Here is a 15,199-nt window from a genome sequence, read left to right as displayed (position 1 = left end):
TGTTCGGGCATTTAATGCAGGGCAGCCAATCAACAAGCTTTTAAGCTATGGGCACTTAGAAGCCATCACAGCATGCCTAGTAATGGCATGTCTGTGATTGGCCGCTGCATCATGTGACCTAGCCTCTATACAAGCTGGATCACATGTAGCACCGTCCGTCAGCTCTGCGTAGTGCAGGGACAGGAAGCAGGCAGGTGAAGCAAGAGAGAGTGTTAGGAATCTGGCTATTTGTTTTGTGGGTGACCTATAATGATTTTTGTGAGTGCAATACTCCAGCTTTGCACCCCTGACACAAAAATATAATAATTAATCTGGCTGTTAATTCTGTGGGTGACCTATAGAGATTTTTTGTGGGTGCAATGCACCATTTTTTTATCCCTGCAACAAAAACATAATAGTTAATCCGTCTGTTAGTTTTATGGGTGACATATACCTATTTTTGGTGTGAGATGCACGTGCACTGCATATGTGACAGAAAAATTAATATAGTTAATCCGTCTGTTAGTTCGGTGGGTGACATATACCTATTTTTGGTGTGAGATACACGTGCACTGCATATGTGACAGGGAAATTAACCACTTAAGGACCACAGGTTTATACCCCCCTAGTGACCAGGCCCTTTTTTACAAATCGGCACTCCACAACTTTAGCAGTTTATTGCTCAGTCATGCAACTTACCACCCAAATGAATTTTACCTCCTTTTCTTTTCACTAATAGAGCTTTCATTTGGTGGTATTTCATTGCTGCTGACATTTTTACTTTTTTTGTTATTAATTGAAATTTAACGATTTTTTTGCAAAAAAATGACATTTTTCACTTTCAGTTGTAAAATTTTGCAGAAAAGACGACATCCATATATAAATTTTTCACTAAATTTATTGTTCTACATGTCTTTGATAAAAAAAAAATGTTTGGGTAAAAAAAAAATGGTTTGGGTAAAAGTTATAGCGTTTACAAACTATGGTACAAAAATGTGAATTTCCGCTTTTTCAAACAGCTCTGACTTTCTGAGCACCTGTCATGTTTCCTGAGGTTCTACAATGCCCATACAATAGAAAAACCCCACAAATGACCCCATTTCGGAAAGTAGACACCCTAAGGTATTCGCTGATGGGCATAGTGAGCTCATAGAAGTTTTTATTTTTTGTCACAAGTTAGCGGAAAATGATGATTTATTTTTTATTTTATTTTTTTCTTACAAAGTCTCATATTCCACTAACTTGTGACAAAAAATAAAAAATTCTAGGAACTCGCCATGCCCCTCACGAAATACCTTGGGGTGTCTTCTTTCCAAAATGGGGTCACTTGTGGGGTAGTTATACTGCCCTGGCATTCTAGGGGCCCTAATGTGTGAGAAGTAGTTTGAAATCAAAATCTGTAAAAAATGGCTGGTGAAATCCTAAAGGTGCTCTTTGGAATGTGTGCCCCTTTGCCCACCTAGGCTGCCAAAAAGTGTCACACATCTGGTATCGCCGTACTCAGGAGAAGTTGGGGAATGTGTTTTGGGGTGTCATTTTACATATACCCATGCTGGGTGAGAGAAATATCTTGGCAAAAGACAACATTTCCCATTTTTTTATACAAAGTTGGCATTTGACCAAGATATTTATCTCACCCAGCATGGGTATATGTAAAATTACACCCCAAAACACATTCCCCAACTTCTCCCGAGTACTGCGATACCAGATGTGTGACACTTTTTTGCAGCCTAGGTGGGCAAAGGGGCACACATTCCAAAGAGCACCTTTCGGATTTCGCAGGCCATTTTTTACAGATTTTGATTTCACACTACTTCTCACGCATATGGTCCCCTAAATTGCCAGGGCAGTATAACTACCCCACAAGTGACCCCATTTTGGAAAGAAGACACCCCAAGGTATTCCATGAGGGGCATGGCGAGTTCCTAGAATTTTTTATTTTTTGTCGCAAGTTAGTGGAATATGAGACTTTGTAAGGAAAAAAATAAAAATAAAAAAATCATAATTTTCCGCTAACTTGTGACAAAAAATAAAAAATTCTAGGAACTCGCCATGCCCCTCACGGAATACCTTGGGGTGTCTTCTTTCCAAAATGGGGTCACTTGTGGGGTAGTTATACTGCCCTGGCAATTTAGGGGACCATATGCGTGAGAAGTAGTGTGAAATCAAAATCTGTAAAAAATGGCCTGCGAAATCCGAAAGGTGCTCTTTGGAATGTGTGCCCCTTTGCCCACCTAGGCTGCAAAAAAGTGTCACACATCTGGTATCGCCGTACTCGGGAGAAGTTGGGGAATGTGTTTTGGGGTGTAATTTTACATATACCCATGCTGGGTGAGATAAATATCTTGGTCAAATGCCAACTTTGTATAAAAAAATGGGAAATGTTGTCTTTTGCCAAGATATTTCTCTCACCCAGCATGGGTATATGTAAAATGACACCCCAAAACACATTCCCCAACTTCTCCTGAGTACGGCGATACCAGATGTGTGACACTTTTTGGCAGCCTAGGTGGGAAAAGGGACACACATTCCAAAGAGCACCTTCAGGATTTCACCAGCCATTTTTTACAGATTTTGATTTCAAACTACTTCTCACACATTAGGGCCCCTAGAATGCCAGGGCAGTATAACTACCCCACAAGTGACCCCATTTTGGAAAGAAGACACCCCAAGGTATTCCATGAGGGGCATGGCGAGTTCCTAGAATTTTTTATTTTTTGTCGCAAGTTAGTGGAATATGAGACTTTGTAAGGAAAAAAATAAAAATAAAAAAATCATAATTTTCCGCTAACTTGTGACAAAAAATAAAAAATTCTAGGAACTCGCCATGCCCCTCACGGAATACCTTGGGGTGTCTTCTTTCCAAAATGGGGTCACTTGTGGGGTAGTTATACTGCCCTGGCAATTTAGGGGACCATATGCGTGAGAAGTAGTGTGAAATCAAAATCTGTAGAAAATGGCTGGTGAAATCCTAAAGGTGCTCTTTGGAATATGTGCCCCTTTGCCCACCTAGGCTGCAAAAAAGTGTCACACATCTGGTATCGCCGTACTCAGGAGAAGTTGGGGAATGTGTTTTGGGGTGTCATTTTACATATACCCATGCTGGGTGAGAGAAATATCTTGGCAAAAGACAACATTTCCCATTTTTTTATACAAAGTTGGCATTTGACCAAGATATTTATCTCACCCAGCATGGGTATATGTAAAATGACACCCCAAAACACATTCCCCAACTTCTCCTGAGTATGGCGATACCACATGTGTGACACTTTTTTGCAGCCTAGATGCGCAAAGGTGCCCAAATTCCTTTTAGGAGGGCATTTTTAGACATTTCGGTCCCAGACTTCTTCTCACGCTTTAGGGCCCCTAAAAAGCCAGGGCAGTATAAATACCCCACATGTGACCCCATTTTGGAAAGAAGACACCCCAAGGTATTCAATGAGGGGCATGGCGAGTTCATAGAAAAAAAAATTTTGGGCATAAGTTAGCGGAAATTCTTTTTTTTTTCTTTTTTTTCTCACAAAGTCTCAATTTCCGCTAACTTGGGTCAAAAATTTAAAACTTTCATGGACTCAATATGCCCCTCAGCAAATACCTTGGGGTGTCTTCTTTCCGAAATGGGGTCAGTTGTGGGGTGTTTGTACTGCCCTGGCATTTGAGGGTCTCCGCAATCATTACATGTATGGCCAGCATTAGGAGTTTCTGCTATTCTCCTTATATTGAGCATACAGGTAATGAGATTTTTTATTCCCGTTCAGCCTCTGGGCTGAAAGAAAAAAATGAACGGCACAGATTTCTTCATTCGCATCGATCAATGTGGATGAAAAAATCTCTGCCCAAAAAAAAAAGGAGGGGAAAGGCGTCTGCCAGGACATAGGAGCTCCGCCCAACATCCATACCCACTTAGCTTGTATGCCCTGGCAAACCCGATTTCTCCATTCACATCAATCGATGTGGATGAATAAATCATTGCCGGGATTTTTTATATTTTTTTATATATACAAAGTGTTTGCCAAAGCATAGGAACGCCGCCTCCTCCTCAGCTCGTATGCCTCGGCAAACGTATCTGTTACTGCAGAGTAGAAATCTCGTCTTGCAGCGCCGCATACACTGACTTTTGTGTAATCTGACAGCAGCGCAATGCTTCTGTCAGAATGCACATCAGTGCTGCAGCTGCTTGATCGCTTGGTCCACCTAGAAGGTAAAAAAAAAAAAAAAAAAAAAAAAAAACCAGGCCGCAACGCAATAAATTTATTAACATTAACTTTTATAAACTTTTGAAACAGAACAATAACTTTTTTGCTTACCGGTGATTTTTTTTTTTTTTTTTTTTTTTTTTACCTTTATTGAACAAACCTCTCCTTCCCCATGGGACAATGTGCAAAGCGCAAATCGCCCAGAGATGCGGCGAAGTACATTATGCACTTTGTCCCAGGTGAAAGGAGAGGTTTGTGGCAGCTCTGTGTGAAAGGGCCCTAAGACCCCTGTGTGCCTGTCCTGTGTACGCAATCCCTATGCTAATAGTGTACCTGAGTGTGGAACTTGCGGAAACACTCCCCTATGCATAGGGCAGGCTGGTCAGGACAGTCAGGACAAAAAAAGGTGGTGTCACGCCTTATTCCACCCCTGCTACAGACACAACATCTTTTTCTTGTGGAACGTTGAGTTGGGGTACCAGGATAGACAGACGGGAAGTGTCTGCCATGTAGCCGGCTCACTACATCAGGGCCTTGGGGCACGGACCCTCCTGGATACAGGATTTCCGAAATGATCTCTTCCTGGAATTTTAGGAAGGATCCTGTTCTCCCAGCCTTACTGTAGAGACCAAAACTATTGTACATCGCCAATTGGATCAAATAAACAGACACCTTCTTATACCATCGTCTGGTTCTGCGGGAAACTAAATAGGGAGCCAACATCTGGTCATTGAAGTCCACCCCTCCCATGTGAAGGTTATAGTCGTGGACAGAGAGGGGCTTCACAATGACTCCAGTTGCCCGTTCAATTTGGACAGTCGTGTCTGCGTGAATGGTGGACAGAAGGTAAACGTCCCTCTTGTCCCTCCACTTCACCGCGAGCAGTTCTTGGTCACACAAGGCAGCCCTCTCCCCCCGTGCAAGTCGGGTACTAACGAGCCGTTGGGGGAAGCCCCGGCGACTAGGTCGCGCGGTGCCACAGCATTGAATTCCGACTAGATGTAAGTGCCGAATGAGGGCCACGCTTGAGTAAAAATTGTCCACGTATAAGTGGTACCCCTTGTGGAGTTGTTGTGGAATCATATATCTAGTATCAAATGTATACTTGCTTGTATTATATCTAACAGTTTGCTTAACAAAATGGCCCCTGAAGTAGCAGCCAGCTCCCTTAATAATCCCTTACTAATCACTTTATGATATTGAAATTGCTGACATAGTGCTGACATTTGCTAAAATATGGAGTGATAATGTGATACGTTGTCATGGGACTTAGTAATGTGACAATTAGATCATCAAATTAGCCGAGTCATAAAGTTCCTCTTTTTCTGCTATAAGAAATCATGTAATCTGATTAATAAACAGGACATCTAGCATTGACTTCTCTGTGACAGTCTGTGTGTGATCTCTCACGAGGCGTACGTATGCCAATCATTTTATACCATTCGGAGCAATACATCAACTCTTTCCTGGCTATTGGAGTCAGATTCAGAATCAGAACCATATCAGTTGGCGCCCAACGTGGGGCCTGAGGATTGGACCTCCTGCTGGCGTACCCCCAGAGACTGGATCCAGAGAGACAAGCCAACGGACACCGGGACTGCGCAGCCCGTAATAAGAGGTGAGAAAATATATTCATCTTACCTATTCTGTGTCCCTTGGCTTAGTCTATCCATATTTGTTCTAGGGAGGGGTGCACCGACAGTGAGGCATCCTCAGGGGCATGAAAGTAAGAACCCCATTGTATTGATAAGCTTGATGTATTGTGTTTTATTATTTTTGTGTATGGTTGGTTTCTCTGGGAGAAAGGAGAGGCATAGACTGACAGAACAATAGAAGTCTCCTAAAGTGCCTACATTGAGGGGTAACCCTGGTGTGTGACCCCAAGAAATAGTAGAAGGGAAGGAGACGGCTTGCTGATAACCCAGTGGTGTGTTAATCTCAAGCTCAAGGTGTTTGTTTGTCAGTGTCTGTGCTAATCCAACTATCAGAGACAGTAAGTGAAGGCTCCAGAACGTGTTGAAGGCTCCAGAACGTGGTGTTTTGAAAAAAAATGGGTAACCGAAATAGTGTCCCGAAGGGCTATTGTTCACCTGAACAGTACGTGGCGGACCGGAGAGGAAAAGGTTATGTTAAAGGATTAAGCAAGTTAGAAAAGAGTTATGGTATTGCAAAAGGAGGTGTATTGTGTTCTGCTATATGGCAGACATTGTTGACTGAGAAGAGAGGCAAATTGAATGATGATAAGTTGATAGATACCGTTAGGGTATGGCTGGACTGTAGCAAAGAATTTGAACAGACAAAAGGAGAAGCAATGTTTGATGAAAAATCAGGACTCCATTACTATCGGCCTGGCCCAGCCTTAGTACAGGAACAGCCACCGCCCTATAACAATGGCGCAGCTGAAAGAAAAAGGGGAAGTTGGACTTGTACACATTGTGGTCAGCAGAACCCTGCCCCCCGTGATACGTGCTTAGCCTGTGGTGCTCCACGCCCACATAATCATGCTCTTTTAGCCCCCCAGCACGTCTCACCAGTCCCAGCAATGACGCCATCTTGTCCTCAGCCAACGCCCAAGGCTGGACTTGTAATCTCCCCAAACCCTGCTCTTTCTGTCATGCCACAGGTCACTACTATATACCCACTTGTAAATCCTGACGGCACCTACATGCTACCCAGTCAGCCCATAGCTCCAGCTCATATAATGGTAGGAGGTAGTGGTGCTGTAGATCAGGAAGATGAGGATGGGGAGAAACAAAAGGAAGATGCAGGGGAAGACTCACAGCAGACAGTGGACTATGCACCTGGTACTGCAGCACAAACCCCAGGATATCGCAGCCCCCCACCGCACCTTGGACAATTTTCTGATATTACCCTAAGTAGCCAGCAGGGTGCAGCAAGAGCAATGAATGAGTCTTTTCAAAACCAAATTACAGAGCTGCAAAGAGAGATCCATAACATAGGACAAGGAAATCTTGAAGCCTTAAGGGAAATATACTTGAACACTCGCCCAGTCGGGCCACCTAAGTATGTGTCCTTTACCCCCCAGCAGTTGTTCACCATAGTGAACCTCATGCCTGACCCAGATACTCACCCTATGCCCTTTTACAGAAAATTGGCACAAGTATATCAAACCTACGGGTGTACTTGGTCAGACTTGCAAAGTATTGTACAAAATAAAACTGGTGAATTTTCTTCACTTATAATGGATCACATACGCCAACCAGAACTCCCTGGAGCAAATTATGACACTCGTGATTCAGAATCTGGCCGTGATTTCATTCAGCAATTATATAAGTGGGCGAAAGACAGACTAGCAGAGCAGTCCACAACCCTGCAAGACATGGTACAGGATAAAGCAGAGTCAGTAGAAAAGTTTGTACAAAGAGTTAAACAAAACTATAAAGATATGGGATTCAGTCCAAATGAACCTGTGCACCTAAGACTCCTAGCACGGTCATTTGTAGATGGCCTTAGGCCAGATCTGAACAAAGCTCTTGTAACCTGTCGCCCAGAATGGAAATCATTAACATTGGAAATTTTAGAACAAGTTGCAAAAGGGCTGGAGAGTAGTACAAAGAAATCCCGCATATCAGTCATGGCAGTCATGACGGGAGAAGGAGGAGAGGAAAGACCCCCGCCCCGTGTCTGTTATGGGTGCGGCAAACCAGGGCACATTAAGAGAAACTGTCGCTCCAAACATCTGTGGCCAGCAGATCAGAGCCAAAGAGGAACTCCTCCTCCATGGCCAGCTCCATCCCACTAGGACGTTGGCAAACCAGTGTTGCTGGGAGGGGACACCCCATGTATGGCAGTCTCTGCCCCTCCTGCAGGCCCCGCCCCTCGAATCACCCTCGATGTGGCAGGGAAGGAACTCTCATTCCTTGTAGACACTGGTGCAGCCCGCAGTGTGTTATGTGAGAACGCCATACTCCCTTCCTGGCTCACAGATATGCATTTACCCTGCTCTGGTTTAGAAGGGGTCACCCAGCACAACCCTGTTACTAAGCCTCTCTTGATTACTCCCTCCACTAAGTCCCAAAGCCAATCTCCACAGTTACATCTGCCCACTGGAGTAATGTCACAATTTGTTGTAAGCCAGACATGTCCTTATAACCTATTAGGCTCAGATTTTCTTCAGAAAATACGTGCCAACATCCAGTTCAAGGAAAATGGTACAGTTGTTTTAGGTACGGCATTGAGTCCTGAAGAAACCTGCCTCCTAATGGCATTAAAATCCCAGTCACTTGAATCACATGAGCAAGGGGATTCGCTGCAAAGCATTTTGCACCTCATCCCTGATACCCTTTGGACCAAAGGTCCCCAAGACATTGGGCGTCTCAAAGTCCCGCCAGTCACTGTAACCTTGAAGAATCCTAACTTACTGCCTTATAAAGCACAATACCCTCTCTCCATTTCCCAGAGAGATGCTATCACCCTCCAGATACAGGCTCTTCTTGCAAATGGAGCTATTAAAATTACCACCTCACCATGTAACACTCCCTTATACCCAATTAAAAAGAAGAGTGTGAAGGGACAACCTCCTGTATATCGCATGGTACAAGACCTCAGAGCAATTAATGAGGCTACGGTCTTTGAAACCCCCATTGTACCAAATCCCCACACTTTGCTTGCTAGCATTCCTCCTGTGGCTGCTATCTTTACTGTCATTGATCTAGCAAATGCCTTTTTCTCTGTCCCATTACATGAAGACTCCCAATTTCTCTTTGCTTTTACACATGATGGAAAACAATACACCTGGACGGTGTTGCCTCAAGGAGCTCATAATAGTCCTTCCTGCTTTAGCAAAGCAATGGCATCCATCTTACAACCATGGCAAGCAGATCACCCAGAGGTGGAACTCTTACAATATGTGGATGATTTACTCCTCTGTGCTAACTCACACCCCGTCTGCCTGAACTCATCTGCCTCACTTCTTGCCTACCTGGCGGATGCTGGGTGCAGAGTCTCACGTTCTAAATTACAATTGTGTCTTCCAAAAGTTGTTTTCCTAGGTCACTGTATCTCACAAGGCAGTAAACATCTTACGGATGCCAGGAAAAAAGCAGTCTCAGACATCCCACTGCCAGATACCCCTCACCAACTGCAAACCTTTCTGGGACTCATTTCATACTGTAGACCATGGATCCCTGATGCATCCGTTCTGATGCAGCCACTGTTTGATTGCATACCCCGTATTGCTACTGTCCCTTTCCAAATGACTGCAGAAGCCATAAAAGCATTCCAATCCCTCAAACAAATCATTGTCACTGCCCCAGCTCTTGGCATCCCTAACTATCAGCTTCCCTTTCGCCTTTATGTCATGGAACGTCAGGGTCATGCCACTGGAGTTCTCACCCAGAGCCATGGGGGTCGTAGTAGACCTCTAGGCTACTTCTCAAAACGTCTAGACCCTGTAGCCAGAGCCACCCCTTCCTGTGTCAGGGCCGTTCATGCTGCTAGTTCTCTCCTGAACGCTACCGCTGACATCGTCCTGGGACACCCACTCACCATCATGGCTCCCCATGACATCTCAGCTATCCTGCAACAAACACAACCTAAACACCTCACTGCACAACGCCACCTCAGGCTCCAGTGTAGTCTGCTTCTACCAGATAATGTCACCATCCAGAGATGCCACATCCTCAATCCTGCTGCACTCCTTCCTCTCCCAAGGGGGGAGTATACTGCAGATGGAGATTCTGAAGATTTTATTGATCTACGTGCTGAAGAAGATCTTCAGGAAGAAGAACTATGGGCCTCAACCGACTCTCTTTACAAGGAACAAGAACATGATTGCATTACAATGATGGAAGCTGAAGTAGGAACTCCACCATCAATACAGGATACTCCTTTGCAAAACCCACACTGGACACTCTTTGTAGACGGTTCAAGGTATGCCGATGACAAAGGGAAATTCCATACAGGCATGGCAGTTACTAGTGAGTATGAAGTACTGTGTGCAAGGCAATTGCGCCCAGACCAGTCAGCACAAGAGGCTGAACTCATAGCCCTTACTGAGGCCTGCCTCATAGCAAAAGACTCCACTGCTAACATCTACACAGACTCCAGATATGCTTTTGGAGTAGTTCATGATTTCGGAATAATATGGAAGGCCAGAGATTACATTACAGCAGCAGGAACCCCAATTAAACATGCTTTAGCAGTGGAGGCTTTGATGACTGCAGTACTCCTGCCCACCAAAGTAGCAGTAATCAAAGTAAAGGCACATACCCGTGCTGACACACCAGAAGCCAAAGGAAATGCATTGGCTGACCAAGCAGCCAAACAGGCAGCAATGGAAGAGGAAAGAGCACAGCCAGATAAAATCATGTTAGCACAACCGGATGTCAAGCAACAAGAAGTATCATGGGAACTACTGAAACAGATGCAGAAGCAAGCCACCCGCTCAGAAAAGGAAACCTGGCTAAAAGAGTCAGCCCTGGAAGAAGAATCCGGACTTTGGACACAAGGGAAGAAAGTGTGCTTGCCTAGAGCACTCTATCCTGTAATAGCCTCTGTGGCCCATGGGCCCACTCATCAATCTAAGACAATAATGAAAGAACTCATCAATAAAATATGGGTAGCCCCAGGAATCACTCCTGTACTAGTGAAATATGTCCAGTCATGTTTAATCTGTGCCCAATGCAATCCAGGTAGGACTGAGCCCACGCCCAAAAAATGTCTCCCAAAAGCCTTATACCCCTTCCAGAGGATCCAGATTGATCATATCCAGATGCCAATGTGCCAAGGGTTTCAATACGTGTTAGTAGTGGTAGACATGTTCTCTGGGTGGCCAGAAGCCTACCCCGTCAGGAATCAGACAGCAACAACTACTGCTAAAAAATTGATACAGGAAACTGTCTGTAGGTACGGGGTACCTGAGGTCATTGAGAGTGATCAGGGCCCAGCATTCACTGCTAACCTAACCCAAGAGGTCTGGAAGATGGTAGGGTCACACCTGGCATTCCACACCCCTTACAGACCCCAAAGTAGCGGCAAAGTCGAGAGACTGAATGGGGTATTAAAGTCAAAAATGCTGAAAATGACTAGGGAGACAGGGCTCAATTGGGTTCAGTGTTTACCAATAGCACTCTTTGCAGTCAGACACACTCCCAAACCTCCCCATAAGCTGACTCCACATGAGATATTGTTTGGGTCGGGACCCCGGATGGGGCTGTACTTCCCTCAACAGTTGCAAATGCATTATGAATCTGTTGCAAAGTATGTGATAGCTTTGAGCAAACAGTTGTCTAACATCCATGTACAAGTCTTTTCTTCCATTCCAGATCCTGACTCCCTAGAAGGCAGCCACACTCTGAAACCAGGAGAGTGGGTAGTGGTCAAGAAACACGTCAGAAGTACCCTAGAACCACGCTTCGAGGGGCCTTACCAAGTACTACTGACCACTCCAACTTCTGTAAAGCTCGAAGGGAGATCCACCTGGATCCACGCCTCTCACTGCAAAAGGATAAGGAACCCGCCAGATTCAGAAATAACAAAATGATTTTCTTTTATCTGCTAGCACTGGTGACACTCACCAGTGCATACATTCCTCCCCCGGCAGAAATGGATGATGACGGGTGGGACAATAAGTTTGTCAAACATCATCAAGTGTTGTATAAAAGCCTGAAGGAAGGTGATTCTGACACCACCACCTCTTCACTAAAAGATTGTTGGATATGTACACATGGCCCAGTAAATGCTAGAGCTATGCCTTATTTAGCTGTGCCCCTAACCTTCCAAGAGATAAAAGATTTGGCAGGATCAGCTGTTTTCCTTCCTAGCATAAATGAGGTTAATACCAAAAATGGCAACAGAAAAGCTTCCCTAATAGTAGTAGCATGGGATGGGTCCCCATGGCTAATGATAAACAGAACAGGACCCTCAGCTCAGAATAGCAATATGCCCTGGAATGACTATATGTGGAGCAATGTATCCTGCTTCCCAAATTGGACCCACTGTTACTGCCTACAGGTACAAACCCATGGTATGGTTTTCAGTTCCCATAACAGATCAGGCTGCAATGATTCCAACCCAGACAGTCCAGTACAGTGCATTGGTATATATGCTGAAGCAAGTGGTGATCTGGCCTGCGCCCGGCGCAGTGTAAAGGACTTGACAATAGGGATAACTAGTAAAACCACAGAGGGTCAAGAAAAGGGGCAAAAACTAGCAGAAGGTATCAAATTAGCCCACTTAATCACTCGTTTGTTCAATAGTACAGTGGTTTCGGTCCCAAAAAATATATACCTAGTATGTGGACACAGGGCATATAAATGGCTCCCTTCGGATTTCAAAGGTTTATGTACAATTGCTAGGCTCACACCAGCCACTTTTACACTGCCTCATGGAAAATTAAATGTCAATGCCATCCCCAAACACACCTTATATAAAAGAGCCTGCAGATAACATTCCTAGACCAAATGGAAAACCCCATCTTGTAGAAATGAGTGGTGCCAACAAGTTCTTTAGTACTCTATTAATCTATCCTATGCTTACACAAACATATGACAAGCTAGTAATGGCTACCGACTACTTGGATGATCAGATTTGGGAAATTATGAAACTGATGAATACATCTAATGTTGTTCAGAATCAGCTCATCATAGTCACTAATCAACACACTTTAGTATTAGACTATTTGACTGCAAAGGATGGAGGTATGTGTCAGGTAGTAGGTACTGCATGCTGCCATTATATCGATCCACAAGGTAATCTACAGGTAAAAGCTGGTTTGGAAAAGATGAGTGAGATACGTGATGAATGGCTAGAGGCTCACAGTGCAGATAAGTCAACATGGTGGTCTGACACTTTCTCATTCCTTAATCCCAGTAACTGGTTCAAGGGAATTAGTGGATGGACGATGGGAATAATTCAGGGAATATTACAGATAGCCCTAATATTGATGGTAATCTACATATTTATCAAAGTTGTTGTTTCCTGCATTAACCGCATCACCAACAGAAAGAAGCCTGCTGAGGAAACCATACTACTTCTCTATGAACAAATGGCTAGCACCGCAATAGATGTGGATGTGATCCCTGCATTCCCGACACCCCCGCCTTCTCCAACTCCCGCTGATGAAGCTCCTCCTCTACCCAGGCCTGAAGATCCAAGAGATGATGAGAATTAGGGACAAATGAATCCCAGGGTATTACCAGAAGTCCGCTCAATCGGGAACTTATTCACAAGGGATAAGTTGTCGCCACTGTGGGTGAAGAGGATACGAATGGTATGCCAGGGGATTCGCTAGGTTTAGGGAAAGTCTACAATCAAGTCTACAATCAAGTCTACAAGGGGGGACTGTTGTGGAATCATATATCTAGTATCAAATGTATACTTGCTTGTATTATATCTAACAGTTTGCTTAACAAAATGGCCCCTGAAGTAGCAGCCAGCTCCCTTAATAATCCCTTACTAATCACTTTATGATATTGAAATTGCTGACATAGTGCTGACATTTGCTAAAATATGGAGTGATAATGTGATACGTTGTCATGGGACTTAGTAATGTGACAATTAGATCATCAAATTAGCCGAGTCATAAAGTTCCTCTTTTTCTGCTATAAGAAATCATGTAATCTGATTAATAAACAGAACATCATAGCATTGACTTCTCTGTGACAGTCTGTGTGTGATCTCTCTCTCAAGGCGTACGTATGCCAATCATTTTATACCATTCGGAGCAATACATCAACTCTTTCCTGGCTATTGGAGTCAGATTCAGAATCAGAACCATATCAGAGTAAGGGTGACACCAAGTCCCAGACAATCTTGCCACTGCTCCCCAGGTAGTCAGGACATCCGACCGGCTCCAGTTTTGAGTCTTTTCCCTCATAGACCCTAAAACGATATGTATAGCCTGTGGCCCTTTCACAGAGCTTATACAGTTTGACCCCATACTGGGCGCGCTTGCTGGGGATGTACTGTTTTATGCCAAGGCGCCCGGTAAAATGTACTAGGGACTCGTCTATGCAGATGTTTTGATTAGGGGTATACGCATCTGCAAATCTGGATGACAAATGGTCTATGAGGGGCCGAATTTTATGGAGCCGGTCATAAGCAGGGTGGCCTCTTGGATGACAGGTGCTATTGTCCGTAAAATGCATAAAGCACATGATGGCCTCAAAACGCGCCCTAGACATTGCAGCAGAGAACATGGGCATGAAATGTATTGGGTCTTTAGACCAATATGACCACAATACATTTTTTTTAGTTAGACCCATGCTGAGGAGAAGGCCCAAAAAAAATTTAAACTCGGAAACGGTGACTGGTTTCCGCCGGAAAGGCTGGGCATAGAAGCTTTCCGGATTGGCGGTAATAAACTGTGTGGCGTAGCGGTTGGTTTCTGCCACAACTAAGTCATAGAGATCCGCGGTGAAGAACAGCTCAAAAAACTGAAGGGCCGATCCTAAATGAGCCGTCTCCACGCGAACTCCAGACTGGGTGGTGAAAGGGGGCAATACGGGTGCGGCGGAATCAGGGGATTGCCAATTAGGATTTGCCAGCACCTCTGGGAGACTAAGGGTTCTACGGGCCTGTGAACGCGGTGGCTGCGACAGGGGAGTTATTGCACGTGCCACCGTACCAGCTGGAACTGCCCTTCTGGTGCTCGCCACTTCACCAGGGAATACGGCAGTGCTGGTAGAAGGTCCAGGCTGTGCTGCGCTGCTGGTGTATGCCGCACCATAAACAAGATCAGCGCTAGCACCACTCTGCTGCAAATGAGGATCATCATGCAGGGTAGGCAGAACTCTTACATGGGATCGGGTACGTCTGGCCGTAGCAGGGACCTCTACCTCGTCATCCTCACTAGCCGTTAGAGTGCCACTGCTGTCTACAGGTTCATATTCTGAACCACTGGATTCAGCGGATGAGGCGTCCCCATCGCTTTCATCCATCACGGCCAGAATCCTGTAGGCCTCTTCAGCGGAATACCCCTTGTTTGACATTTTGGGTTCACTAAATTTAGGGGGTATTCCTCTGAGACTACCCAGGAAAAAGATCAAACCTGCTTAGTAAAA

Source organism: Bufo gargarizans, chromosome 9, assembly GCF_014858855.1.
Source record: "Bufo gargarizans isolate SCDJY-AF-19 chromosome 9, ASM1485885v1, whole genome shotgun sequence".
Taxonomy (NCBI): domain Eukaryota; kingdom Metazoa; phylum Chordata; class Amphibia; order Anura; family Bufonidae; genus Bufo; species Bufo gargarizans.
The sequence above is the reverse complement of the archived record's forward strand: the minus strand, read 5'-3'. Positions refer to the sequence as shown.